Source organism: Pan troglodytes, chromosome 23 (genome assembly GCF_028858775.2).
Source record: "Pan troglodytes isolate AG18354 chromosome 23, NHGRI_mPanTro3-v2.0_pri, whole genome shotgun sequence".
NCBI classification, from domain to species: domain Eukaryota; kingdom Metazoa; phylum Chordata; class Mammalia; order Primates; family Hominidae; genus Pan; species Pan troglodytes.
In genome coordinates this window covers 42,610,777-42,638,093 of record NC_086016.1, presented here as the reverse complement: position 1 = coordinate 42,638,093, position 27,317 = coordinate 42,610,777, and the positions used below count along the sequence as shown (strand labels likewise).

The window sequence follows — 27,317 nt, the reverse complement described above, 5'->3', positions numbered from 1 at the left end:
ACATAGACTAGGGGACAAAAAGCTGTCCATGCCTCAAGGTGAGTGACTGTGGTGTTGTTTCTGCCCAGAGCTCTCCTGTGTGCATCAGGCCAAGGAAAGATCAGGCTGAGCCTTACTCGAGTCTCTTCCTTTCTCTGTCTTGCTCATCTTCCTCCCTTACAGGTTTTTCCTCCCTCACTAAATCCTGTTCATTGGCTCTGTCTTACAGGCTCTGTTTCTAAGGGCCCTGACCCAAGACACCTATGAAATCAAATAGCCAGAAAAGAACTGGATCTAGGTTCTCAAACAGAGCTATCATCCGTCATGGCCGTTATGCGTATTTCAGCTGTGATTGTTTGGTTTTGTGTTGGCTTTATTCTCCCTGTGGTCCTCACTGTTAATGCCAGGTGTACAGCCAGACAGTTCAGCAACCCTCCTGTAGAGAAAACTCCATCCTAATAGTTGTTTTTTTTAAGATGGAGTTTTGCTTTTGTTTCCCAGGCTGGAGTGCAATGGCATGATCTTGGCTCACTGCAGCCTCTGCCTCCCAGGTTCAAGCGATTCTCCTGCCTCAGCCTCCCAGGTTCAAGCGATTCTCCTGCCTTAGCCTCCCAAGTAGCTGGGATTACAGGCGCGAGCCACAACAGCCAGCTGTATTTAGTAGAGACGGGGTTTTACCATGTTGGTCAGACTGGTCTTGAACTCCTGACCTCAGGTGATCCCCCCGCCTCCCAAATTGCTGGGATTACAGGCATGTGCCACTGCTCTCGGCCCCATCCCAGTAGTTCTAACAAGATGCCAGGACTCACGCTAACTGGACTGTCTTGATCACATGTCTTTCCCTAAATCAATCACTACAAATGATGGCAGGCAAGGGTTGGAGTGCTTTCATTGGTTAGGACTGGGCCATGTGATCCCCCCCACCCCCCAACCCCAAGGTGAGTAGTGAGTCATATTCCCAAGGCAGCTACAGGGATAGACAGTGGGGCAGAGTGGTTCTGTTACCAGCAAGGCCTCCCCATCTAGACCTCAAGAGAGGGTTCTTGGATCTCGTGCAAGAAAGAATTTGAGGCAAATTCATAGAGTTAAGTGAGAGCAAGTTTATTAGAGAAGTAAGGAAACAAGAGGCCAGGCGCAGTGGCTCAGGCCCGTAATCCCAGCACTTTCGGAGGCCGAGTTGTGGTGCAGATCACTTGAGGCCAGGAGTTTTAGACCAGCCTGGCCAATATGGTGAAAGCCCCTCTCTACCAAAAATACAAAAATTAGCCAGGTGTGGTGGCACGCACCTGTAGTCTCAGCTACTCTGGAGGCTGAGGGAGGAGAATCGCTTGAACCTGGGAGGCAGAGGTTGCAGTGAATTGAGATTGTGCCACTGCACTCCAGCCTGGGTGACTGGGCAAGACTCCGTGTCAAAAAAAGGAAAAAAAAAAAAAAAAAAGAGAGACAAAAGAATGGCCACTCCATAGGCAGAGCAGTGGCATGGGCCACTCAGCTGCTTATACTTATTGTCACTTCTCGATTATATGCTAAGCAAGGGATGGATTATTCATGAATTTTCTGGGAAAGGGGTGGGCAATCCCTGGAACTGGAACTGAGGTTTCCTCCCCTTTTTAGACCAGAGAGGGTAACCTCTGGACATTTCCATGGTATCTGTAAACTGTCACGGCACTGGTGGGAGTGCCTTTTAGCATGCTAATGCATTATAATTAGTGTATAATGAGCAGTGAGGATGACCAGAGGTCACTTTTCTTTTTTTTTTTTTTTTTTAATTTTTTATTATACTTTAAGTTTTAGGGTACATGTGCACATTGTGCAGGTTAGTTACATATGTATACATGTGCCATGCTGGTGCGCTGCACCCACTAACTCGTCATCTAGCATTAGGTATATCTCCCAATGCTATCCCTCCCCCCTCCCCCCTCCCCACCACAGTCCCCAGAGTATGGTATTCCCCTTCCTGTGTCCATGTGATCTCATTGTTCAATTCCCACCTATGAGTGAGAATATGCGGTGTTTGGTTTTTTGTTCTTGCGATAGTTTACTGAGAATGATGGTTTCCAATTTCATCCATGTCCCTACAAAGGATATGAACTCATCATTTTTTATGGCTGCATAGTATTCCATGGTGTATATGTGCCACAGAGGTCACTTTTCTTACCATCTTGGCTTTGGTGGGTTTTGTCCGGCTTCTTTACCATAACATATTTTATTAGCAAGGTCCTTGTATCTTGTGCTGACCTATCTCATCCTGTGACTTAGAATGCCTAATCTCCTGGGAATGCAACTCAGTAGGTCTCAGCCTTATTTTACCCAGCCCCTATTTAAGATGGAGTCCTTCTGGTTCAAATGCCTCTGACAGTTCCCCAGAGGAAAGTGGAGTTCTCTTACCAAAAGAAAGAGAATGTTTACAGGGAAGGACACAAATAACACATGTCGCCAATAGATCCTGAAGGATGTCCGCATGAAGTCATTAGGACATGAAGTCACTGAGGCCTGATGGCAAGAAAAAGGGACTTATTCCCTACTGTTTTGTGGAGATGGGTCGAGGGTGTGGGAAAGAGGGTGAAGTGGGATTAGAAATGTTCAGTGAAGCTTTAGAGGATAACATTAGGATCTAGGGTCAGAGATAATTTTATTACTTTTTTTTTTTAGAGTTCGAGTCTTACTCTGTTACCCAGGCTGGAGTGGGGTCAGAGATTAGAGGGAGGCAGACCACCTATAAGAAATATATAAACCCTTTTTTTTTTTTTTGAGACGGAGTCTCACTCTGTCGCCCAGCCTGGAGTGTAGTGGCACGATCTCGGCTTACTGCAAGCTCCACCTCCCGGGTTCACGCCATTTTCCCACCTCAGCCTCCTGAGTAGCTGGGACTACAGGCGCCCGCCACCACACCCGGCTAATTTTTTGTATTTATAGTAGAGACGGGGTTTCACCGTGTTAGCCAGGATGGTCTCAATCTCCTGACTTCGTGATCTGCCCGCCTTGGCCTCCCAAAGTGCTGGGATTACAGGCGTGAGCCACCGCGCCTGGCTTTTTTTTTCTTTGAGACAGAGTCTCTCTTACTCTGTCACCCAGGCTGGAGTGCAGTGGTGGGATCTCGGCTCACTGCAATCTCCGCCTCCCAGGTTCAAGCAATTCTCCTGCCTCAGCCTCCCGAGTAGCTGGGATTACAGGTGAGCATCACCACGCCCAGTTCATTTTTGTATTTTTAGTAGAGACGGGGTTTCACCATGTTGGCCAGGCTGGTCTTGAACTCCTGACCTCAAGTGATCCTCCGGTCTCAGCCACCCAAAGTTCTGGGATTACAGGTGTGAGCCACCACATCCAGCCTAACCCTTTATATATACACAAAATATATATGTGTCTATATATAGTATATAAAATGAATACAATTTAAGTTGTCCAGAAAAAGTATAGAGATATTTGTGAGAGGGTGAGGTTGCCTGTAGTCTCTGCCATGAATGGGCAGATCTCTTTTCCCGTGACTAATAAAATACACTTGTGCCTCCTCCTTACCTGGGCTTTTTAAGGAGGGCTGTGTCTGGGTGGGTACTATCTGGAATGCCCCACCCTGGTCATGTTTTGGGGAAATCTGCCCCACCCCAATAATTCCAGTGGGGGTACTTTCTCCTCCGAGGCGCACTTCTGCATCCTCTTTTTTTTTTTTTTTTTTTTTTTTTTTTTTTAAATACGGAGTCTCGCTCTGTCGCCCAGGCTGGTGTGCAGTGGCGCGATCTCGGCTCACTGCAAGCTCCGCCTCCCGGGTTCATGCCATTTTCCTGCCTCAGCCTCCCGAGTAGCTGGGACTTGACAGGCGCCCGCCACCACGCCCAGCTAATTTTTTCTGTTTTTAGTAGAGACGGGGTTTCACCGTGTTAGCCAGGATGGTCTTGATCTCCTGACCTCGTGATCCGCCCGCCTCGGCCTCGGCCTCCCAAAGCGCTGGGATTACAGGCGTGAGCCACCGCGCCCGGACTGCATCCTGTTTTTGTTTTTTGTTTTGAGATGGAGTCTCACTCTGTCGCCCAGGCTGGAGTGCAGTGGCGCGATCTCAGCTCACTGCAAGCTCTGCCTCCCAGGTTCCGCCATTCTCCTGCCTCAGCCTCCCGAGTAGCTGGGACTACAGGCGCCCGCCACCACGCCCAGCTAATTTTTTCTGTTTTTTAGTAGAGACGGGGTTTCACCGTGTTGGCCAAGATGGTCTTGGTCTCCTGACCTCGTGATCCGCCCGCCTCGACCTCCCAAAGTGCTGGGATTATAGGCGTGAGCCACCGCACCCGGCCTGCATCCTGTTTTAGTCACCTGGGATACCGGCCTGGCATTGCAGTCACCGCAGTACGTGCCTTAGCATCCTCCAGTTTGGTGTAAGCACCCCCAGGGTAGTGACTGTATCTCATCTAGCTTACCCCCTCAGTGTTCTTACTCAAAAAATATTTATCGAATAAATAATTTTATCAGGTATTTTGTGCAAGAATTTTTGCCTTGGGGAAGGTGTGTGTGACTAAGAGCCCACGAGGATCCCGTCTAACTCCAAGATTCTGCGACCGGCATTGGAAGCTGATTTATAGTGAGTAATTGGGAATACCCAAGGCCACTTTGACTTTTGCCGCCATTGGATAGAGCAGCACCCTCTCCCACCCTCCCTCTGAGTTCACCCATGGGCAGTCCCAGAAGCCTTTGATGGGGAAAAGGGGGTCATAGTGAGAATTTACCTTGGAATGTAAAGTGAGCGGCCCCTTTTCAGTCTTTGCATCTTCACGCGGGTCCGCCCCAAACCTAGAAGAACGCCCCTGACCCCTTCTTCTTCTATCTACTGTTACTCCTTCCTCTGACTCTGGTGACCCCATCCCGGACGCCTTCCGGAAAGCGCCTCCCCCTTTTCCACCCCATCGAGTTGGGGTTATTTCTCCTTTTCTGGGCTCTCTCCCATTGCTGGGGAGGAAGGCGGATACGAAGGGCCTGCATGACCGCGGCTGTCATCACAGTGGGCCTGGCTTACCTTGTTGCTCTCTCCCCTTTTGCCTTTCTCCTTTCTCCCTGTTGCAGTCATGGACTTCACTCATAATACATATACATATACATATGCATATGCACATGCACATACACATACACATACATATACATATACATGTTTTTAAATCGGGCAGCCACCCGCTCCCCGCCCTCAGCCCGGAATAGGTTCAGAGAGGTGCCCGGGTTCACTTGCGGAGCGTGTGGCCTCTGCGCCTAACGCGCGCCCCTTCACTACACGAATGGGTGCGGGCAAGGGTATAGGATTTTAGAATTCCAAGAGTTGTCGGGGGTCATCCCGTGGAATCCTCTCTTTTGCAGATGCTCTTCCTGGAGTCTTCCGATGCAAGCTCTTGGGCTCACGCAGCCCTTTTCCTCTTCTAAGCCCAGAGCGCTTTCGCTGCTGCTGAGCTCCACGGCCTCGGCAGATAGGGAGGGGCAGGCAGGTGTCAGTGTCCTCCCTTTCACCGTTGGGGAAACTGACTCAGAGAAACAAGGCGAGGGGCCTCGGCGGGGCGGGACCGTAACGGGAATTCAAGGCTCCAGGCCAGAGCGGAATTTATTGTGTCTGGTTTTGGGAAGCGTGAATGTGAAATGATCGACTTCGGAGCCCCAGGCGGAGACCCTTCAGTCCCCGACAAGAATCGGGATGGGGTCTGGGATTAATGCAGTAATTACTCGCGCCTGGGCATTGACCCCTTGGCAACTTGGCAAGATCCGGCAGGGTCCACCGCCCTTCCCTTCACAGGGTGACCACAGGGCTGCGGCCTCTTTAAGGCCCAGCGCTCCGCCCCCGGCTCGTCGCCAACCCCCTCGCCGCAGCTCAGCCAGTTCCAGACTTTCCTCAGAGATGAGGTCATCTCCCCGTTGCCCATTGGCTGCGCCGTGCCGTCAGTCACAGGAAGTCAGGCCGCCGTCTTCGCCTTCTTCATGCCGCTTCCTTCTCCGCCCGCCCCTTAGTCCGCAGATCACGACCCGATCAGGCCTCTGATTGGCTAGCGCCGCCGTCACTTCTCCAGCGGACAGTCTTCAGGACGGGAGGCGGGCGTGGTGGGCGGGCCCGCAGCTTCCGTGGCTGAGAGGAGCCGGCGGCGGCAGTGTCTGTGGTGGCCGCGGCGGCGAGAGCGACGGTCCCATCTTTCCCACCCTCTCGGTTGCCGCTGGCCACACGCCCTCCGCTGGCGGCGACTTCTCAGCTCCGTGCGCCCGGGCTGGACAGTGAGCCTCGAGAGGAGACGCGGGCGGCTAGAGCCGGAGTGGGGCGAGCCGCGGAACCCGGCCGGGAGCCGCGCGAGGCGGTGAGTGAGAGTCCGGGTTGGGGACCCCTCCCCCACCGCGGCCTCGCCCCGCCTGGAGCATCCTTTTTCCCCCCCGACCCTGCTGCGCGCGTCCTCGGGGGGGTCGGGCGAGGCGGCCCTCGCGTCCCCGGCCCTCTTCTCGCCGGCCTTCTGCCCCTGCCCTCGGGGCCAGAGTCGCAGAGCGGCGGTCACTGTGCCGGGGCTGGGACCCGGGCCGGGGCCGGGGCCGGGGCCGGGCCGGGCGGGCGCGGTCGTGCACCTGTGCACTGCCTGGCAGGGCTGTGCTGCGCGGGGCGGGGAGGCACGGAGGTCCTCGCCCTCGCTTCTCCCGGGATGTGTTTTGATTGCAGGGATGGGGTGTCGGCCGCTTTCTCTGGGGTCTTGTGCAGACCTTCAGGATCCAAGTGCAGTCCTTGGGATTCCCAGGCAAGGAGGCTCAGCTGGACTTGTTGGTGCCAGTATAGCAAACCTGAATGCTGCCAGGTGTACAGGGCTCTGCAAATCTGAAACTTGATGGCCAAGAACTTTACCTCCTAAGAAAGCGTCTGTCAGGACGCTGATTGCAGTCCACCCTCCCCGCTTCGGGTACCTTTGATACTCCATAGTGCCTAGGGCTGGACCTTTTGAGTCGACTCCCAAACCTGCCACTTGCTAGCTGTGTAATCTTGTGCCTTGGTTTCCTCGTCTGAAAAATGAGGATAATAGCACCAATCGCATACAGCTGTTTGTTGTAAGTGTCGAATGAAATAATTCACGTGAAGCGTTTGACACAGTGCTTGGCCCATAGTAAGGGCCCAAGAAATGTTTGCTTTTGGGATGTTGAGAATGCCTGGTTTGCCTGTGTGCCTTTAAGCACTAGCCCAGCTAGGCATTGTCAAGATTTCTCTCTGTTGTCTCCCTGTTATGCAGCATAACGAAAGGGCAGTTGAATGGTTAACTGCTTGCCAGCCTCTGTTTGGCATGAAGTGTGTGTATATACAGGAATGTGGAATACATCACTTAAATATAATAATGGAATTACCCCATGCTTCATATGTTTTTGCATAGTTTTAAACTCATAAGACGTCTGGAATGTCCCCGAGTTGCAAGTTTTTGAGATCTTTTCAGGGTCCTTTCTACATCAAGCCGAAGCCTGTAACTCAAGATTTATTGTCAATAAGAAGTTAAACCTACATGTTTTACTTCAGAAGACCCCCAAAACTCCAAATGTCACTTACGCAGTTTTACTGTTGAAAAGCAGTCATCTCCCGGGGGTGAGGTGGTACAGCCAGCTGGCCCGCAGCCCTATGACTGCAGGGTGGGGAACCTTTGGCTGGAAGTTATTAAACTAAGTTTTGCTTAATGTCGTTTGCATTTTTCATAGCGAACCAAAGGGCTTTATGTTACTGTTTCTTATTGAAATGATTTAGAAAGAAGCAATCCATTACTGCGTTCTTTAAAAACACCTGCAAAGAAAAAATATCTGTAGTTTAGCTCTAGTGTTTGTTTCAGTTTTTGGCCAATAACTATTAAGAAGAGCCCGTTTTTAAGAAGGCTTCCAAAAGTCACATCCACTTGAATAAGTTATTTAGAGTCAAATCAAGAGAGGTGGAAGAGTAATATGTATCCCATCACCCAAAAGTATTTATTGGAGAGTTTCCATGTCCTTAGTACTCTGCCAGATGCTATTAGGGAGTGATTAAAAAGAGTATGAAATAGAATCTCAGCCTATAAAGGGCAAAACCATAAAGTTTGGGTCACCCGTTAGTAATTACAAGTACTACCTAAGGGATGACTTCATTTATTCATTCAACAGACTTTTTGTTCCATGTTTGTAACGTGCCAGGTGTTTTTCTAAGGGCTGGGGCTGTCAAGATAAGTGAGATATGGTCCCTGCTCATGAGGAGCTCACAGTCTAGTGGGAGAGGCAAAAAATGACAGATGATTGTAACGCGCTGAAATACACTCTAAATCCAGACTTCACTGGGAGAGTCAAGGGAGCTTTTCCTGTGGATGTATGGGAAGGCTTCAAAGAAAATGGCATTTGAGCTGAATGTTAACTCAGATGAAGGAGAGGAAATTCCAAAGAGAAATAACAGCTTGGAAAGGTTTCCTGATAGGCTGGGCACAGTGGCTTACGCCTGTAATCCTAGCACTTCGGGAGGCCAAGGCAGGAGGATCACTTGAGGCCAGGAGTTCGAGTTGAGACCCGCTTGGGCAACATAATGATAGCTTGTCTCCACAAAAAAGTTAAAGAATTAGCAGACGTGGTGGCTTGCACCTGTAGTCCCAGCTACTCAGGAGGCTGAGGCTGGAGGATCCCTTGAGCCCAGGAGTTTGAGGTGGCAGTAAGCTATGTTCACACTGCCCTCCATCCTGAATGTGCAGTGAGACCCTGTCTCAAAAAAAAAAAAAAATCCTGATAAATCTTCTGATATACCAGTTATAAGCCCCAGGAAGGGAGAAGGAAACTAACATTCCTTGGTGCCCACTACATAAAAGCTAGGCTTTGATTGTGTTGCTTTAGGATAGGGAAATAGGCTGCAACTAGTTAAATAACTCATTTAGGGATACAGAAGTTAACAGAACCAGGACTTGAATCTCTGACTTAAAAGTATGGTATACGCTTCCTTTTAACATGCTTTTGTAGAGGTAAATATGAAAGAGGTTAGAAAGTTCTACCCATATTATCATTATTATCATTTTACTACATCTGTTGCAAGTTACTTTCTGTGAAATGTTTCATATTTGATTTAGTCACTAAGGCGATATAATAAATAAAGCTTATCTTTATATAAGCTTATCTTTATAAGCTTTATATATAAGGCAATATAATAAATAAAGGCTATCTTTATTTATATATTTTATACTTATAAATTTGGTGATATTTCCTAAAAAGTATGGCCTGTGGGAACATTCAGTAAAAATGGAGTACATTGATATATACAGATTCCATATGAAGCACTTTACTAACTTTGTTAAACAGGTATAAACTTTCTTTGAGAGTGCAGCTTAAATACTTATTTAAGTGTATTTAAAAAAGGATTTGTAGATTTACAGCCATTTAATTTACAAAGGGAAATTTAGAATTTTTAAGTCGTATTAACAAAGATCGTTGTATTATATTTCGAGAAAACACTGTGGCAAGCTCATATACTATTGTAAGCTCCCCAGGGGTGAGGATATTTGTTTTTCTTCCTAGCTTCAAAGGCAGTTCTTGGGACATAGCAGGTGCTCAGTAAATATTTCTTGAATATAAGATGAACATGAACAAATATATATTTACTCTGTGTTCTTGTGTGTGTATATATATTCACATAAATGCTAGGGTTGATAGTTGCAATTGACAAACATAAGAAACATTCTTATCTACTGAGAAAAAGCTTTGGTCAGGAGGTTATATTTCAGGTTTTTGAAAGAGAAAAGAGAAAACATTGATGGGTTATGGATGAAGTGGTATAGGCTTGGGGAGTAGTTTTTTATAAATGAATACATTTTGGAAGAAGGGGGACATTGAACAAAGAGAATGACCCACTGACACAATTCAGCAAATATGGGCGCTGTTTATGTCTAAGGCTTTAATAGAGTTTTGAGAATCAAGGAAATAGTCTCCGCTCTCAAGGAAATTAGAGTTTTGGAGAGCGGGTGTGTTAACTGTCTTCCTGTGTAACAGATTACCTCGAAAGTTAGTGTTTAAGACAACATTTCTTATTTTTCACAGTTTCTGTGAGTCAGGAATTTGGAATCAGCTTGGCTGAGTGATTCAAACTCAGGTCTCTCAAAAAATTGCAATAATGGCTGGGCACGGTGGCTCACACATGTATTCTCAGCATTTTGGGAGGCTGAGGCAGGTGGATCCCTTGAGGTCAGGAGATCGAGACCAGCCTGGCCAACATGGGGAAACCCCGTCGCTACTAAAAATACAAAAATTAGATAGGTTTGGTGATGCATGTCTGTAGTCCCAGCTACTCAGGAGGCTGAGGCATGAGAATCACTTGAACCTGGGAGGTGGAGGTTGCAGTGAGCCAAGATTGCACCACTGCACTCCAGCCTGGGCGGCAGAGTATCTAAAAAAAAAAAATTATCTGGGAGTGGCAGCCCATGCCTGTAATCCCAGCTACTCAGGAGGCTGAGGCATAAGAATTGCTTGAACCAGGGAGGTGGAGGTTGCAGTGAGCTGAGATTGTGCCACTGCACTCCAGCCTGGGTGACAGAGCAAGACTGTCTCAAAAAAAAAAAATTGCAGTAATATGTCAGCTGAGGTAGCAGTCATCTGAAGGCTTGACTGAGGCTGCTGAATCCTTTTTCAAGGTGGCTACTCATATTGCTGGCAGGTTGGTGCAGGCTGTTGGTGGGAAATCTCAATTCCTCTTCATGTGGGCCTCTCTGCATGAATGCCTTCATGGCATGGCAGCCAGCTTGCCTCAGAGCTTGTAATACAAAAGACCAAACTGCTGCATTGACTTTTATGACCTAGCTTCAGAAGTCACATACCATCATTTTTCCAGTATTCTGTTGGCCACACATTGTGGGAAGGGACTACACAAGAATGTAAATGGCAGGAGGTGAGGGTCATTGGGGGCCATCTTGGAGGCTGGCCACGACAGTGGGTAAAGTAGAAAATGTTGAAAAGAAGGTACTGAAGTTCTGAAGTAGGGGAGAGGGAAGGACTCAGAGTAGGAAAGATTACCTTTGGAGGAATGAAGGAATGGGAAAGATTTAATTCCTTTATCAGATATTTATAAATATTTATTGTGTGTTTACTATGTACCTTTCACATGGAGGCTAATATGTGGAGGTAGACACTAAATTAGGTTCACATGAAATGTTTTAAGTAATTTAGGCCAGCGTTGACATAAGGAAAAATATTTGAAATCTATGTGTATGGTGAAGGTGGAGTCATTTTTTTTTATATTGATGAAAACAGTAACTTAATGATAGATGAGCAGTTACACAGCATAAGTAGTTAACATAAATACTAGAGTCATACTGCGTAGATCGGAATCCTGGCTCTACTTGCCGGCCGTGTGTATGAACTTGGACTGTGTGACTATGATACTCTTGCTACTTTATCTTCTCTGTGACTCACTAGCTGTAAAATGGGGATAAAAATGGGGCCTGCTTCGTATTGTTGCTGTGAGGATTAAATAAAAATATATAAAGTCCTTGGAACAGCTTTACATGCATGTCATTATCATGGTTATTATGATCATCATTGGTTTTGGGCAGTAGCGTAGAACTGACTGTGGGTGAATTAGTTTGGAGTCAGAGAGATGAATGAATATAGACTGATAAGAGTATGCAGAAGGAGGCATTTAAATGTTAACCATTGCTGCTTCACCATCAATTTTTCTATGTCAAGTACCTACATCTAGATAATTTTTATTTTACAAAGTAGAGTGAACCAGTGGCTTTATTTAGGTGAATTCCACAGTTAAAATAAGACCCAAGGAGGTGCACAAGTTGCCATTAAGGGTGTCTCTTACCATCTTGTATCTTTGAATTTACTGGGCTCTCTGTAGAATGGGTTTAGCTGGAAGCAGTACTTAAAAGAGCATGTGCTTCACAAGAGCTAGGGCCCATAATAAAAATACCTAGAATGAGAACCTGTGTGGCTGAGTTTGAGGGACAAGGTTAATCTGGAGGGAATTTGAAAGGTACAGGCCTGGTGCTGTGGCTCATGCCTGTAATCCCAGCCATGTGAGAGGCTGAGACAGGAGGATTGCTTGAGCCCAGGAGTTTGAGGCTGCAATGAGCTGTGATCACACCACTGTGCTCCAGCCTGGTTAACAGATGAGACACTGTCTCAAGTAAATAAATAAATTAGAAAGTTAATTATAAGAAACTTCTAAATCTGGAGTATAGAAGTTTAGGAATTCAAAGGACGGATTTTGTGAAACTGCATCAGTTTAGATAAACTCTTTAGAGGCAGTAGTGATCTTCCTAATGAAGATGACTTCCTTTTTACTACTTTAGGAAGTAGATTTGTTATGTCAAAAGGAAAAGAAAGGAAATAGAAATGGATTCAGCTTTCTCCAAGTTGAAGTCTGAAATCTCTGATTTTGTACAACAGAAAAACGATTCTGTTGACTTAAAAACTGCCCAGGTGTTTTTTTGTTTGTTTCTTTTGTTTTGTTTTTAAAGAGACAGAGTCTCACTCTGTCATCCAGCTACCACACCCAGGCCTGTGCCTTTTATTTTTTTATTTTTATTTTTTGAGAGACAGAGTCTCGTTCTCTTGCCTAGAGTAGAGCACAGTGGTGTGATCATGGCTCACTGCAACTGCCGCCTCCCAGGTTCAAGCGATTCTCCTGCCTCAGCTTCCCAAGTAGCTGGGATTACAGGTATGTGCCACCACGCCCAGCTAATTTTTGTATTTTTTAGTAGAGGCAGGGTTTCACTATATGTTGGCCAGGCTGGTCTCAAACTCCTGACCTCAGGTGATCCGCCTGCCTTGGCCTCCCAAAGTGCTAGGATTATAAGCATGAGCCACCGTGCTTGGCCAGTCCTGTATCTTTTAAATGCCCTCCAGATTAACCTTGTCCCTCAAACTCAGCCACACAGGTTCTCATTCTAGGTATTTTTAGTGTGGGCCCTAGTTCCACCTCTAAGCTCTTGTGAAGCATATGGTGGGATCATAGCTCACTGCAACCTCAAACTCCTTGTCTTAAGTGATCCTTCTGCCTCTGCCTCCTGAGTAGCTAGGACAACAGCATGTACCACCATGCTTGGCTAATTTTTTTTTTTTTTTTTTTTGAGATGGAGTCTTGCTCTGTCACCCAGGCTGGAGTGCAGTGGTGGGATCTCGGCTCACTGCAAGCTCCGCATCCTGGGTTCAAGCAATTCTCCTGCCTTAGCCTCCCGAGTAGCTGGGATTATAGGCACCCACCACCATGCCCAGCTAATTTTTTGTATACATATATATATATTTTTAGTAGGGACGGAGTTTCACTATGTTGGCCAGGCTGATCTCGAACTCCTGACCTCAGGCGATCCATCCACCTCGGCCTCCCAAAGTATTGGGATTACAGCGTGAGCCACTGTGCCTGGCCTGCTTGGGTAATTTTTTTTTTTTAATTATGTTTTGAGACGGAGTCTTGCTCTGTTGACCAGGCTGGAGTGCAGTGGTTCGATCTTGGCTCACTGCAACCTCCGCCTCCCGGGTTCAAGGCATTCTCCTGCCTCAGTCTCCCAGGTAGCTGGGACTACAGGCATGTGCCACCATGCCCGGCTAATTTTTTTGTATTTTTGGTAGAGACGGGGTTTCACCATATTGGACAGGCTGGTCTCAAACTCCTGACTTCAAGTGATCCGCCCGCCTCGGCCTCCCAAAGTGCTGGGATTACACATGTGAGCCACCGCGCCCAGCCTCTGCTTGGCTAATTAAAAAAATTTTTTTTGTAGAGAAGAGAAGAGAGTCTTGCTATATTGCCTAGACTAGTCTCAAATTCCTGGCCACAGCAATCCTCCTGCCTTGGCCTCCTGAAGTGTTGGGATTACAGGTGTGAGCCACCGTGCCTGGCCAAAATTCTTAAAAATACTGAATCCATATCACATGTATGAGGAGAGAAGATAATTACACTCTATGTCACTGCAGGTGTTAAAGCAGAAATTGGGTGACCTGTCAGGGTGCATTGGGTGGAACTAATTGCTCAAGTTGCCTTCAGTTCTGTGGTTCATGACTCAAGTCCAGTTCTCTCATTGTTTAGTGGGAGGAGGCACTGTGAAATTAAATGATTTGAGTTCCACAACAGTCCAGGGGCTGAGCCCAGGCCAGTTCCTCACACAGTATTTAAGGCCGGCTCATATAGCAGTAATAGAAGATCTGTAGAATCCTTGGAAGAAAGAGCGTTGTGAAAATGTCTTTTTTTTTTTGACTTCCACATTTTTACTTCTGTGGTATGTTTGGTTCATTTGCTCCCCACTCATTCTTATTGATATGCATTTAGAAATCATTCTCTGTGTAAATGAGAGCTTGTAATGAGTAATTTGGCTAGTTCATTTTGAGATCTGGAGTGTGTCCTCTGTTACTGAATTTCTAGATAGGTAGGCTATTTACAGGTCTTTGTCCTCTAAAATTATGAGTGGAAATTATGGGTGATTCTGGTTTTTGAAAATAATTGTTCTTGTATTAAAATTTAAAGCATAATGGGCATAATTCAAACAAAGTTCTGAACTTCATAATATGACAGAGTAAAATATCCAGTGAGGTAACATGTCCATGTCAAGTTTTAGGGCACAGCAGATCTGGGTACTGACAGTTACCAGGTATGTGACTGTAGGCTTACTCCTTAACCTTCCTGTGATTCAGCTTCTTCATCTGTAAACTAGAGTTAATAATCCTTACAACATGAGGTTGTTATAAGGATTATGAAGAAATGTAAAGAGGGAAGTAATAGGGGCATCTACTTTATAGTAGACATTGTGCTACCTTATTAATCCTCATACGAACTCTGAAATAAGTGGTAGTAGCAGCATTTTGCAGATGAGCAAAGAGAAGCTTCTAGAGGAACTTCTAGATAACAGGATTTTTGTTGTTGTTTTGCTTTTTTGTTTTTTTTAGACAGAGTCTTGCTTTGTCTTCCAGACATGAGTGTAGTGGCAGGGTCATAGCTCACTGTGTCCTCAAACTCCTGTAACCTCAAACTGCTGAAGCAGTTCTCCTGCATAACTAGGACTATAGGCGTGTGCCATCATGCCCGGCTAAATTTTTTTGTGCAGGCGGGGTGTCACAGTGTTCCCCAGGCTGATCTTGAACTCTTGCCCTCATGCTTTGACCTCCTAAACTGTTGAGATGACAGGCATGAGCCGCTGTGCCTGGTCAGGATTTGAATCCAGATCTGTTTTTGAATTAAATAATTCTGGCTTCCTACCATGATGTATATGAAGTTCCTAACTTTGCCTCTAGTAAATGTCTTTTCGTGTTCAGTGTCTTTTGCATAGTTAGCGAAAATGTCAGTTATAGTGAGAACTCTTTGTAGTAGTAATCAAGATGTTATAGCTCAGAAAATATTCTGTGCGGTATTCATTATATGTATCTGGTTGCCATTCCTGAGATGGAAAACTATAATAGTAACCTCACATCTTAAGTTGCTCAATTAATACTTGCCAAATAAGGGCCAGGCATTATGGCTTACACCTGTAATCCCAGCACTTTGGGAGGACAAGGTGGGAGGATCACTTGAGCCCAGGAGTTCAAGACCAGCCTGGGCAACATGACAAGACCGTGTCTCTACAAGAAATAAAAAAAGTAGCTCAGCATGGTGACATGCACTTGTAGTGCATGAGCCCGGGAGATCGAGGCTGCAGTGAGCTGTGTTTGTGCCACTGCACTCCAGCCTGGGCAACAGAGTGAGACTGTCTCAGAAACAAAAAAATTACCAAATAAAGGCATACTATAATATCCACATTTTTAGAATTTTTTTTTTTGTCAGTGTTTCAGTATCTTTTAAATTGTAAATGGGGTAAGTGATGCCAGGGTCTCTTGATTGTGGTTAATTTGTACATATTTTCTCTACCACAAAATTTACAGGAACTTGGAAAGTTGTCCTTTCCTAATATTTTAGAATGCACTGTGTTGAATTTTGGTGTTAGAGTGGTGTTATCATGGTTGAAACTTTGGCTTTAGTTAGTGTGTGTGTGTGTGTGTGTGTGTGTGTGTGTGTTTGTTTGAGACAGGGTCTCATTCTGATACACAGGCTGGATCGCAGTGGCATGATCGTAGCTCACTGTAAGCTTGAACCCCTGGCCTCAAGCAGTTCTCCCACCTTGAACTCTCAAAGTGTTGGGACTACAGGCATGAGCCATTATGCCTGGCCCTGGCTTTGTGTTTTGTATTTAGTTATATGATGGATATATTTAAAGTAGTCTTTTTGAGTTTGCCATATATATATGTGTATATATTGTCTTTCCTTTAAAATGTAGAGCAAGAGAAATTTAGAAATTAAAAGTAAGGGTTGGCTGGGCGTGGTGGCTCACGCCTGTAATTCCAGTACTTTGGGAGGATTGCTTGAGCTTAGAGGTTCAAGACCAGCCTAGGTAACATGGCAAAACCCCGTCTCTACAAAAAATACAAAAAATAACCGGGCGCGGCGCTGTGCACCGATAGTCCCAGCTACTCTGGAAACTTGAGGCGTGGGAGAGAATTGCTTGAGCTTGGGAGGTGAAGGTTGCAGTGAGCTGTAGTTGCGCCACTGCACTCCAGCCTGGGTGACAGAGCCAGACCTCATCTCAAAGAAAACGAGTAAATCTTAGGACGGGCATGGTGGCTCATGCCTGTAATCCCAGCACTTTGGGAGGCCAAGGTGGGTGGATCACCTGAGGTCAGCAGTTCGAGACCAGTCTGCCAAGATGGCGAAACCCCATCTCTACTAAAAATACAAAAAAATCAGCTGGGTGTGGTGGTGGGGGTCTGTAATTCCAGCTACTTGGGAGGCTGAGGCAAGAGAATTGCTTGAACCGGGGAGGTGGAGGTTGCAGTGAGTTGAGATCATGCCACTGCACTCCACCCTGGGGGACAGAGTGAGACACTTTCAAAAAAAAAAGTAAGGGTTATTTTCTTTTTTGTCCAGTGTTTATGTGATCATCACTTTTTATGAGAAGAAATCACTTGAACTAAAGCTTCCATGCAAGAGCCTTTCACTCTTTAAATTTGCACTCCAGGTTCATGCTCTAAGGTTGTGGCATTGAAGGGAAAGAGGTTGTGGGTTTTTATTCTATTTTATTTACTTATTCTGTGTTATTTATTTATTTTCATTTATGAGACGGAGTCTTCTTGCTCTGTTGCCCAGGCTGGAGTGTAGTGGCACAATCTTGGCTCACTGCAATCTCTGCCTCCGGGGTTCAAGCGATTCTTGTGCCTCAGACTCCCAAGTAGCTGGGAATTTCAAGCGCCTGCCACCATGCCCGACTAATTTTTGTGTTTTTAGTAGAGATAGGGTTTCACCATATTGGCCAGGCTGGTCTCAAACTCCTGACCTCAAGTAATCTGCCTGCCTCAGCCTCCCAAAGTTATGGATTACAGGCGTGAGCCACCCTGCCAGGCCTTATTTATTTATTTATTTATTTATTTATTTAGAGAGAGGGTCTTGCTATGTTGCCTGAGCTGGTTGTGAACTTCTGGCCTCAAGCAGTCTACCTGCCTTGGCTTCCCAAAGTGTTGGGATTACAGGTTTGAGCCAACACACCCCTCCGATTTTTATTTTTTTTTTAGGGACAGGGGTCTCACTCTGTTGCCTAGGCTGATCTTGATCTCCTGGGCTCAAGTGATCCTCCCATCTTGGCCTCTTAAAATGTTGGGATTACAGGCATGAGCCACTGAGCCTTTTATTCTATTTTATAGATTCATTGAACTATTTAACACTATCTTGTTGATACTTCCTTTCCGTTCAGATGTTTTTTTGGGGGGTTAGGAGTCCTGGAATGGGAACAGGGAACCAAGAACATAATGTATCATATGCTAGTCATTTGAGATAAATTTAAAGATTTCTTTTACCCAGTAGAAGTTCATAGGATGTTATGGTTCATTTGTGTGATATCTGTCATAAGTCTTTATATACCCTGAGTCAGTGGATTAATCATTTTCCTAGATCAGACATTCTGTAGCATGAATGACCCTTTTTAAAAAGTTAATGTTTTGACCTTTACCTGAAAGCTGATTCTTAAAGTGTATCTGGCAGGATCAATATATATGGAAACCGGGCATGACTTATACAATTTGGACAAGCTAATCATGACATTTTATTTTCAACATGTCTAATAGCCTGTTGGCTGCCCAAATAACGCTGAGTTAATTATAGTGTAACCTTTTATTCTATTTGGAGAGTGTCAAGGGATTTTTTGAATGCCTTCCAAAATTCACTTTCATGAGGTGAGCTTAGAAAGCTTAGAAAACGCTTTCTAGAGCAGGGATTCTCAAAACTTTACCTTCATGATCCACCCTGCCTCTTCTGGGTACTTATTTGGTTTCCCTACTGTTTAGAGATAGTAGTGATGGGGTTGAATGCACCTGTTTTTAATCCTGGCTCTACTGCTCACTAGCTCAGTGATCTTAGACAACAAGGGAATTAATCTTTTTTAATCTTTTTTTTTTTTTTTTTTTTTTGAGATGGAGTCTCGCTCTGTTGCCCAGGCTGGAGTGCAGTGGTGCGATCTAGGCTCCCTGCAACCTCTGCCTCCTGGGTTCAGGTGATTCTCCTGCCTCAGCCTCCTGAGAAGCCGGGATTACAGGCGTGCCCCACCACGCACGGCTAATTTTTAAAAATTTTTAGTAGAGACGGAGTTTCACTGTGTTGGCCAGGCTTATCTCGAATTCCTGACCTCAAGTAATCTACCCACCTCGGCCTCCCAAAGTGCTGGGATTACAGGTGTTAGCCACTGTGCCTGGACAATCTTTTTAAATTTTGAAATTGAAATAATTTTATTTTGACACAGGATCTTCCTCCATTTCTCAGGCTGGAGTTCAGTGGTTTGAACACGGCTCACTACAGCCTTTATGTCCTGGGCTCAGGTGATCTTCCTGCTTCAGCCTCCTGAGTAGCTGGGACCGGAGGCATGTGCCACCACACCTAGCTAATAATTTTAAGTTTTTTTGTAGAGATGGAGTCTCTGTGTTGCCCAATGTGGTTCAAGAGATCCTCTCGCCTCATCCTCTCAAAAGTGGTGGGATTACAGTCGTGAACCACCGTGCTTGGTGAATCTTTTTGAAGCTGTATGTACTTATAAGATAGTTGTGAGAGGTAAATTCAGTTACCTGAATGTAAAGCATTTAACCCAAAATAGGTATTTAATACATGTTAATTTTCATAGTACTCAAAAATTTTCCTTTGTAGCACTAACCACAATTACAATTAAATATGTAATTTTAAAATGTTTTTCTTATAAGCTTTGTGATGCCAGGGAGCATATCTGTCTTTTCTCTGCCCTATTCTCAGCATCCAGAATAGTGCCAGGTGTGAAGTATAGTAGATGCTCAATAAATATTTGTTAAATGAATGAACACCCCTTTCCTGATTCTGTCCTCCCTTGGCTTAAAGGACAGTATCGGGGTGGGGGGAGGGGGGAGGGATAGCATTGGGAGATATACCTAATGCTAGATGACGAGTTAGTGGGTGCAGTGCACCAGCATGGCACATGTATACATATGTAACTAACCTGCACAATGTGCACATGTACCCTAAAACTTAAAAGTATAATAATAATAATAAAAAAAGACAGTATCCTGAACATTTTGGCCTGCTTTGAGAATCAATCACCGTGTTACATAACTTTGGTCTATTAAAGATTGGAGCTGGGTAAAGGGGAGGGCAATGAATAGAGGAATAACAATGAAAGAGAACAGAATGGTATTCAAAGTAAATTATAAGAACATAGTACTCTGGACTTTCTAACTCTCTCTAATCTGGTATCCAGTCCCCAATTCTACCAAAACAGTTTTCATTGTGATCACAGCTGGCTTACATGTTGCTGAACATGTTGAGTTTCCCTTAGTTTAGTAAAATGATAACTCTTCTAGTTACTCAGGAAAGAACCTTGGAGTCATCTTTCTCTTTCCCACTTTATAGAATCCAGTTCATCAGCAAATACTGTTAGCTCTGTCTTCAAGATATATCCATAATCTGATCACTTCTTAATCATCTCCACCATAATCACCCTCTTCCAAGCCATCTCTATTAGTTTAGTTTCCTGTGACTGCTGTAAGAAATTACTACATACTTGGTGCCTTACAACAACACATATTCATTCTCTTATAGTTCTGGAGGTCATACATTTGAATCAGTCTTACTGGGCCAAATTCAGGACATCAGAAGGGCTGTATTCCTTCCAGAGGCTTTAGGGGAGAGTCTGGTCTTTACCTCTTCCACCTTCTGGTGGCTACTGGCTTTCCTTGGCTTGTGGCAGCGTCACTTCAATCTTCAAGGTCAGCATCTTTAAATCTCTCTGCACATCTCTTTCTCCTGCACTGGTTTTGTCATATCTCTGCCTCCCTCTTCTCTTGTAAGGACATATGATTGGACTTAGGGCCCACCTGGATAATTCTTTTTTTTTTTTTTTTTTTTTGAGATGGGAGTCTCGCTCTGTCACCCAGGCTGGAGTGCAGTGGCATCATCTCGGCTCACTGCAACCTCTGCCTCCCAGGTTTAAGTGATTCTCCTGCCTCAGCCTCCCGAGTAGCTGGGATTACAGGAGGCCACCATCATGCCTGGCTAATTTTTATACTTTTTAGTAGAGACGGGGTTTCACCATCTTGGCCGGGCTGGTCTTGAACTCCTGACCTTGTGATCCACCTGCCTCAGCCTCCCAAAGTGCTGGGATTACAGGCGTGAGCCACCGCGCCCGGCCCCAAAATTCTTAATTTAATCATGCCTGCAAAGACTCCTAGCCCTTTTTGCTGTAAAAGGTAACATTCACAGATTCCCGGTATTAGGATATGGATATCTTTTGGGCCATTTTTTAGCCTATCATAGTCTCTTCTCTGCTCGTCTGTTCCACAGGCAAAATACACCCATCTCCTTCCAACATCCCCAAAAGTCTCAACCCATTGCAACATCAACTCAAGCCCAAGATCTCTTCTGTCACCAACTCTGAAGTTTAAAGTCTCATTATCTAAATCATCTGTTATCTGTTCCCAAAATACACTGGTCAGACATGTATAGTGTAACAGTTATAGATAATTCCGGTTTCAGAAGGGAGAAAATGCAAGGAATAAATGGGTTACTGGTACCAAGTAATTTCAAAATCCAGCAGGGAAAATTTTTATTATGTTTCAAAGCCTGTGAGTAATTTTCTTTTACTCGAGACTCTGCCCTCTGAGTCTCTGGCTCTAGCTTCTGCTTTCATAGTTATCCTTCCTTTTTCTTGAAGAGAAGCATATATTTGCAACTGAGTAGAGTTTTTGCCCACGGTGTTTAAAAATTGTGTTAAAATTTACCATCGTAACCATTTTTAAGTGTACTGTCCAGTGGTGTTAAGTACATTCATATTGTGAAACCATCACCGCCGTTCATCTCCAGAACTCTTTTTTTTTTTTATTTATTTATTTATTTATTTTTATTTATTTATTTATTTATTTTTCTTTTTTATTGATCATTCTTGGGTGTTTCTCGCAGAGGGGGATTTGGCAGGGTCACAGGACAATAGTGGAGGGAAGGTCAGCAGATAAACAAGTGAACAAAGTTCTCTGGTTTTCCTAGGCAGAGGACCCTGCGGCCTTCCGCAGTGTTTGTGTCCCTGGGTACTTGAGATTAAGGAGTGGTGATGACTCTTAACGAACATGCTGCCTTCAAGCATCTGTTTAACAAAGCACATCTTGCACCGCCCTTAATCCATTCAACCCTGAGTGGATACAGCACATGTTTCAGAGAGCACAGGGTTGGGGGTAAGGTCACAGATCAACAGGATCCCAAGGCAGAAGAATTTTTCTTAGTACAGAACAAAATGAAAAGTCTCCCATGTCTACCTCTTTCTACACAGACACAGCAACCATCCGATTTCTCAATCTTTTCCCCACCTTTCCCCCCTTTCTATTCCACAAAACCGCCATTGTCTTCATGGCCCGTTCTCAATGAGCTGTTGAGTACACCTCCCAGATGGGGTGGTGGCCGGGCAGAGGAGCTCCTCACTTCCCAGTAGGGGCGGCCGGGCAGAAGCGCCCCTCACCTCCCGGACGGGGCGGCTGGCCGGGCGGGGGGCTGACCCCCCCCACCTCCCTCCCGGACGGGGCGGCTGGCCGGGCGGGGGGCTGACCCCCCACCTCCCTCCCGGACGGGGCGGCTGGCCGGGCAGAGGGGCTCCTCACTTCCCGGTAGGGCCGGCCGGGCAGAGGCGCCCCTCACCTCCCGGACAGGGCAGCTGGCCGGGCGGGGGGCTGATCCCCCCACCTCCCTCCCGGACGGGGCGGCTGGCCGGGCCGGGGGCTGACCCCCCCACCTCCCTCCCGGACGGGGCGGCTGGCCGGGGGGGGGCTGACCCCCCACCTCCCTCCCGGACGGGGCGGCTGGCCGGGCGGGGGGCTGACCCCCCCACCTCCCTCCCGGACGGGGCGGCTGGCCGGGCGGGGGGCTGACCCCCCCACCTCCTTCCCGGACGGGGCGGCTGGCCGGGCAGAGGGGCTCCTCACTTCCCAGAAGGGGCGGCCGGGCAGAGGCGCCCCTCACCTCCCGGATGGGGCGGCTGGCCAGGCGGGGGGCTAACCCCCCCACCTCCCTCCCGGACGGGGCGGCTGGCCGGGCCGGGGGCTGACCCCCCCACCTCCCTCCCAGACAGAGCGGCTGGCCGGGCAGAGGGGCTCCTCACTTCCCAGTAGGGGTGGCCGGGCAGAGGCGCCCCCCCCACCTCCTGGACAGGGCGGCTGGCCGGGCAGGGGGCTGATCCCCCCCACCTCCCTCCCGGACGGGGCGGCTGGCCAGGCGGGGGGCTGATCCCCCCACCTCCCTCCCGGACGGGGCGGCTGGCCAGGCGGGGGGCTGACCCCCCCACCTCCCTCCCGGATGGGGCGGCTGGCCGGGAGGGGGGCTGACCCCCCCACCTCCCTCCCGGACGGGGCGGCTGGCCAGGCAGAGGGGCTCCTCACTTCCCAGTAGGGGCGGCCGGGCAGAGGCACCCCTCGCCTCCCGGACGGGGCGGCTGGCCAGGCGGGGGGCTGACCCCCCCACCTCCCTCCCGGACGAGGCGGCTGGCCGGGCAGAGGGGCTCCTCACTTCCCGGTAGGGGCGGCCGGGCAGAGGTGCCCCTCACCTCCCGGACGGGGCGGCTGGCCGGGCGGGGGGCTGACCCCCCCACCTCCCTTCCAGACGAGGAGGGAGGACACTCCTCACTTCTCAGACGGGGTGGCTGTCGGGCGGAGGGGCTCCTCACTTCTCAGACGGGGCGGTTGCCAGGCAGAGGGTCTCCTCACTTCTCAGACAGGGCGGCCGGGCAGAGACACTCCTCACATCCCGGACGGGGCGGCAGGGCAGAGGTGCTCCCCACATCTCAGACGATGGGCGGCCGGGCAGAGACGCTCCTCACTTCCCAGATGTGATGGCGGCCGGGAAGAGGCGCTCCTCACTTCCTAGATGGGATGGCGGCCGGGCAGAGACGCTCCTCACTTTCCAGACTGGGCAGCCAGGCAGAGGGGCTCCTCACATCCCAGACGATGGGCAGTCAGGCGGAGACGCTCCTCACTTCCCAGACGGGGTGGCTGCCAGGCAGAGGCTGCAATCTCGGCACTTAGGGAGGCCAAGGCAGGCGGCTGGGAGGTGGTTGTAGCGAGCCGAGATCACGCCACTGCACTCCAGCCTGGGCGCCATTGAGCACTGAGTTAACGAGACTCCGTCTGCAATCCCGGCACCTCGGGAGGCCGAGGCTGGCGGATCACTCGCGGTTAGGAGCTGGAGACCAGCCCAGCCGACACATCGAAACCCCGTCTCCACCAAAAAAATACGAAAACCAGTCAGGCGTGGCGGCGCACGCCTGCAATCGCAGGCACTCGGCAGGCTGAGGCAGGAGAATCGGGCAGGGAGGTTGCAGTGAGCTGAGATGGCAGCAGTACCGTCCAGCTTCGGCTCGGCATCAGAGGGAGACCGTGGAAAGAGGGGAGAGGGGGGAGGGAGGAGGGGAGAGGGGGGAGGGAGGAGGGGAGAGGGGAGAGGGGAGAGGGAGCTCTATCTACCACACAGTCCTTTCCAGAACTCTTTTTATCTTGCAAAACTGAAGCTCTATACCCATTAAACAATGACTCCCTGTTCTCCTCTCCCCAGCCCCTGTGAACCACCATTCCCTTTTCTGTCTCTATGATTTTGATTACTCTTAAGTACTTCATACAAGTGGAACCATACAATATTTGTCTTTTGTGACTAGCTTATGTCACTTAGTATAATGTCCTCAAGAGTCATCCATGTTGTAGCATGTATCAGAATTTTCTTTCTTTTTACGGCTGAAAGAGTAAAGAGTATTTTTATTAGCCTGATTGCTGCATGTAGAATTTTGGTAGTCCAACATCTTTCAGTCTTCTTCTTCTTTTTTTTTTTTAAAGACAGAGTCTCGCTCTGTCACCCAGGCTGGAGTGCAGTGGCACAATCATGGCTCAATGCAGCCTCCATCTCCTGGGGCTCAAGCAAGTCTCCTGCCTCAGCCTCCTGAGTAGCTGGGGCTACAGGCATGCACCACCAGACTTGGCTCGTTTTTTGTATTTTTTGTAGGGATGGTCTCATTTTGTTGCCCAGGCTGGTCTTGAACTCCTGGGCTCAAGCTATCCTCCTGCTTTGGCCTCTCAAAGTGCTGGGATTACAGACGTGAGCTACCACATCCAGCCAACAGCCTTCCTTTATTTCATTCTTTATTTGTCCTTTCAGTCCAAGTTGACAGTGTTTCTGCTGATATAACATTGTTAGAAACCTTGTGGGTCTCCTATGTATATTTTGGGGGTTCTTGTCATTAGACAAGAGGGTTCTCTATAGAGCTTTTCTGGATAATCCCATCTCCATTCCTACCTTCTGCTTATGGTTGGCTGAAGGAATTCATGAGTCACACTCCTAATCCCTTCAGCATGACTAAGAGGTTGTCCTGCAACATGCTTGACTTTCTCTCCACAGTATGCTTTTCTTAACAGTGAATTTCCTAATTTTAACATATTTTGTTGGCTGGGTGCAGTGGCTCATACCTGTAATCCCAGCACTTTGGGAAGCCAAGCCAGGTGGATCACCTGAGGTCAGGAGTTCAAAACCACCCTGGCCAATATGGTGAAACCCTGTCTCTACTAAAAATACAAAAAAAAAAAAAAAAAAAAAAAGACTGCATGTTGTGGCTCATGCCTGTAATCCCAGCACTTTGGGAGGTTGAGACGGGTGTATCACCTGAGGTCGGGAGTTCGAGACCAGCCTGACCAACATAGAGAAACCCCATCTCTACTAAAAATACAAAATTAGCCAGGCGTGGTAATGCATGCCTGTAATCCCAGCTACTCGGGAGGCTGAGTAGGAGAATCACTTGAACCTAGGAGGTGGAGGTTGTGGTGAGCTGAGATCGCACCATTGCACTCCAGCATGGACAACAAGAGCAAAACTGTGTCTCAAAAAAAAAAAAAAAAAATTAGCTGGGTGTGGTGGTATGCGCCTGTAGTCCCAGCTACTCAGGAGGCTGAGGTGGGAGAATTGCTTGAACCTGGGAGACGGAGGCTGCATTGAGCCAAGATCACGCCACTGCACTCCAGCCTGGGAGACAGTGAGACTCTGTCTCCAAAAATAAATAAATCTTTTGTGATCCAGGTAAGCTGAGAATTTCCCAAATCATCAAGTACTGATTTCTTTTTTTTTTTTTTTTTTTTTTTTTTTGAGACGGAGTCTCGCTCTGTTGCCCAGGCTGGAGTGCAGTGGCGCGATCTTGGCTCACTGCAAGCTCCACCTCCCAGGTTCGCACCATTCTTCTGCCTCAGCCTCCTGAATAGCTGGGACTACAGGCGCCCGCCACCACGCCCAGCTAATTTTTTTGTATTTTTAGTAGAGACGGGGTTTCACTGTGTTAGCCAGGATGGTCTCGATCTCCTGACCTCGTGATCCGCCTGTCTCGGCCTCCCAAAGTGCTGGGGTTACAGGTATGAGCCACCGCACCCGGCCAATTTCTTTTTGTTTAACATTTCTCCTATTAATTTTTCCTCTTATGTTTTACTGCAGATAACAAGAAGAAACCAGGCTATACCTTCAGTATGTTGCTTGGGAATCTAAATTTCCAAATTCCTTGCTTAAAAATTCTGCTTTCCATACAACTGTTGGACACAATTTAGCTAACCTTTCTGCTACTGTAAAACGAGGATCGTCTTTCTGTTAGTTTCCAATAACGTATTCCTCATTTCCTTCTGAGTACTTGTCAAGAGTACCTTTAACATTCATATTTTTACCAACATTCTGTTTATAAAAGTATATGTATTCTATACAACAACACAGATTTTCTCTACTTTACTTTTCACTTCCTGTGAGCCACCACACTCAGCCCTTAAAGCCTTTCAGTGGATTGAATCAGGCCCATCCAGATTATCTAGGACAGCCTCCTTTATTTAAAGCCAAGTGATTATGAATGTTAGTTACATCTACAAAATACTTTCACAGCAACACTTCAGATTAATGTTTGGTTGAATAATTGGGGACTGTAGCTTAGTCAAGCTGACACATAAAACTGATCATCACACCATCATTATTATTTCTTGCCAGGATTATTGATATATATATATTTTTAATTATTTTTATTTTTATTTTTGAGAAGGAGTCTTGCTGTGTCACCCAGGCTGGAGTGCAGTGGCGCAGTCTTGGCTCACTGAAACCTCTGCCTCCTGAGTTCGAGATTCTCCCACCCCAGCCACCTGAATAGCTGGGATTATAGGCGTGAGCCACCACACCCGGCTAATTTTTGTATTTTTAGTAGAGACTGGTTTCGCTGTGTTAGCCAGGCTGGTCTTGAATTCCTGACCTCAAGTGATCTGCCTGCCTTGGCCTCCCAAAGTGCTGGAATTAAAGGCGTGAGCCACCATGCCCGGCCTGCAGTATCTTCTTTTGAAGTGCATTCTCTGCTTCTGCCCTTGATTTCTTATTATCTGTTCTCCAGTTATTAATAGTAGCTAAAGTCTGTTTCAAGATCTACCACTCCTCCCTTTGCTTACTCTGTGGCAACCCCATTGGTTTCCCTGCTTTTCCTGCATCTGCCAGGTCTTTGTGCTTGCTGTTCCCTCTACCTGAAATACTCTCTCCCTTCACATGGTTTACTTCTTCACTTTTTTCAGATGTTTGCTCAGATGTCTCCTTATCAGAGAGGTTACCATATATAAAAAAGTGGCCAGGCGTGGTGGCTCACGCCTGTAATCCCAGCACTTTGGGAGGCCGAGGCGAGTGGGTCACGAGGTCAGGAGATTGAGACCATCCTGGCTAACACGGTGAAACCCCATCGCTACTAAAAAAAAAAAAAAAAAAAAATACAAAAAATTAGCCAGGCGTGGTGGCGGGCACCTGTAGTCCCAGCTACTCGGGAGGCTGAGGCAGGAGAATGGCGTGAACCCAGGAGGCGGAGCTTGCAGTGAGCTGAGAT

At 47.3% G+C, this 27,317-nt stretch overlaps 1 protein-coding gene across 8 annotated transcripts in view; it reads left to right on the top strand.

Annotated features, from left to right (window-relative positions):
• The first annotated feature begins 6,020 nt into the window (after positions 1-6,020).
• The window catches only part of MRTFA (myocardin related transcription factor A), a 224,572-nt gene continuing 203,275 nt past the window's right edge, over positions 6,021-27,317 (top strand). For 2 of the 8 annotated variants that reach the window (XM_063807877.1, XM_063807876.1), the window contains exon 1: positions 6,046-6,287. The gene's annotated coding sequence lies outside the window, so the exon portion shown is untranslated. Of the gene's footprint in view, positions 6,288-27,317 lie in introns of all 8 variants that reach the window. The other 6 variants (XM_063807873.1, XM_063807872.1, XM_016939226.4 and 3 more) reach the window with 5 other exon arrangements.